Here is a 2,998-nt window from a genome sequence, read left to right as displayed (position 1 = left end):
GTGCAGACCATAGAGCACAGACGAACGGAGGCGCACTGATTGAAGGAGCACTATGGGATCAGTTTTGGGCCATGATGGGTTATTTCAAGCGGGAGATTTCAAATTTGAGTGGGTTATGGATAAGGAAAGGTGTAGATTATGAATTGATAGAGAAGAGGAGATTTCAAATTAGAAATCCGAATGAAGTAGAATAAAATTAGAAAATGGAATTATAGAATTGAATTGGAATTAAATTTATTTTTATTTCTATTTTCATTTTATTATTTTACATTATCATTTTACTATTTTTATTATGTTTTTTGTGTTATTATTTCTGTTTTGGGATAAACAACTAGGTACTACTATTTGAGGTCACCAAAAAGCCTCCAGTATATCACCATTTTCCCTCAACCAGTGATACAATTCTGTAAAATAATTTTTTTTGCAGCTGATTTCTACGATCCTCGCTGGAATCAGGAGCATATTTATATAAATTTTGTATTTGAATTGTTGCCTGCATAAGTACATTCAGATCCATCCTAATCTGGTTTACTGTCATTGTTCTCAGGTTGTATGGTGTGTCTCTCATGTTGAGCCGCAAATTACATTTATTCACATATTGGATCAAACTTTTACAATACAATTCTTCAACAGTGAGCACTCCCAATTCTCTAAAAAGTTCATTACTTGGATAGCGTCTAGGTTTACCCAGGGAAGCTCTTATTACTGTATCTTATCTTCTTAAATTACTATAAAATAGGCACCACAATAAATACCGTAATTAGGAATTTATCGATATTCCTAGTATTATTCTCAAACGTTATAATAATCGAGTTAGGCTAGAGATAGTGAAATTGTTCGAAATAGCTGAAAGAGAGAAAGCATTTCTGAAATAGCATTGGCCAGCAGTGCTCTTCTTATCTTCCAAGTGATTACCTATCTATCATAATAATGGTATTTACGAACAGTGTACTACAGACAGTCTCCGCAGAATTGCAAACGCACAATGATGACGGAAAACGGTAAGCGACATTTATTTCAGATATATTATAATCTTTATTCAAAGCATTTGTAGTCTGTTTTATTATTATATAGGTACCCTGATTTCGATATTATTAGCTCTTGAATATTGTTGCAGCTCATTCAGCTGAATCTCCAAGTCACTGATATTCGATTTCAAAATGGTATTTTCCTTTTGAAGTGCACTTTTATCTTTCTTCATATCCAATTTTACTTTTATCTTTCTTCGAATCAATTAGAATACGATCACCAATGATATCGTTAAAATTGTCATTGTAAAAGAAAAATTAATCTGTTTCCATGATATTTAACAACTTGTTTCAGTGTATTCCTACTTTTGGGCCTCTCTGTATATTTATAATGAATATTTCCAGATTTAATATATAACTACCGTACTAATAATGTATATTTATTTATTTATTTACATACAAAAGCTCACAGAATAAATCCATGAAGAGCCTTATTGACATCAACTAGTTTAGATACATAATATTTGATGCAAAATAAGAATGAAAAATAAAATAAAATTGTAAACATAATTTTTGAATACTAAGAAGAGGCGAAATGAAAAAATAAAATAAACCAATGATAATAGAAAATGAAGAATGAGATAAAAATAATAAGAAAAATAAAATAAAGAATAAAATAGAGAATAGAGGAAAAATAGGGCTTTAGAAGAGAGAAAAAAAAATGAGGGAGTTTAGTATAATTATTATTTATCAATCATGAGTCAGCTATAGAGCGATATGCTAGTTCACAGGATTTCTTAAAGGTTTGGAAACGGTCAGCAAACGGATCAATGCAGTGGCTTATTCTATTGTACAAACGTAAAGTTCTGTATATGTAAGAATTGCAATGATGAGTCGTTCTGATAAATGGCATGTGAAACAGAATATTTGGTCTTGGTCTATTAAACGGGACATGAAGTTGCAACATACTTATAAATTCTGGCATGAATACTTGATTGTTTAGGATATTATATAATAGCAAGAGGGAACCGACAGATCTCCTTTCTTCCAATCTTTGAACATTAAATATCAACCTTAGATTGTCTGTTGAAAAAGCTATAGGACAGAATGCGTTGAACATTTTAAAATAAAAGATACCTTAAAAATGTATTCTGAATTTTTTCCAAATCAAGAATAGCGCTGCTGTGAAATGGAGCCCAAACTAAAGCAGCATATTCAAGTTTACTCCTCACTGTAGCATAGTACAATTTCAAAACAACGTCACATGCTGTAAAAGGCCTACAATTTCGAAATAAAAACCCTAGCGACCTATTAGCACCATTCATAACATGTGTTAGGTGTTTGTTCGGACGTTATATGAATGTTTCCCTTTGTTGTCTGGCGGAGGGGGCAATTAAAGGGTGATGCGTATAGCATAATACTTCACTGATTACTACTTATTCAAGCGATCACCGATCACCGCGAATTAGGTGTAATCAGCATTGACTCATTTTTTGCTTCAGTGACTGAGCCGGATATAGAATGAATTGGACCATTAGCATTTGGCAACTCTTGATTATGCATTTTTTAAGCAATTATGCAAGACTTTTAAACGAAAAGAATTTTGAAGAGTTCAAAAAAAATATCCTACTTAGCATACACCTACAGCTGAGTACTGTAGAATCAACAGTTTGAGTTAAAGCTATTTTGCAATAAATTTTTGTGCTTTCATTGTTTTTATGACTTGTTTCTTAGAGATGCTCGATCACTATTCCAACTTTTTAGCTTTATATTTTTGAATTACGTGATAATCACATTGAATTTTAGATTAATATCTTTTTCATCGTGAGAACAAAAGAGGTGAGATGAATCGACAATTACGATGAAATATTTTTTCTAATTGAACTTTATGATAACCTCTTCAACTAGTCTGAATTTTCTAGATCTATGTTTTAGGCCTACTAGATTCTCTCTACACATGTGAAATAGAATTAAAAAGTTATTTTTTAAAGTGGTAACAAAAGAGAGGAAGGAAAATTAAATCACATTAA

This window comes from Nilaparvata lugens, chromosome 7, assembly GCF_014356525.2.
Source record: "Nilaparvata lugens isolate BPH chromosome 7, ASM1435652v1, whole genome shotgun sequence".
In the NCBI taxonomy this organism is placed as follows: Eukaryota; Metazoa; Arthropoda; class Insecta; order Hemiptera; family Delphacidae; genus Nilaparvata; species Nilaparvata lugens.
This window is presented reverse-complemented; position numbering follows the sequence as displayed.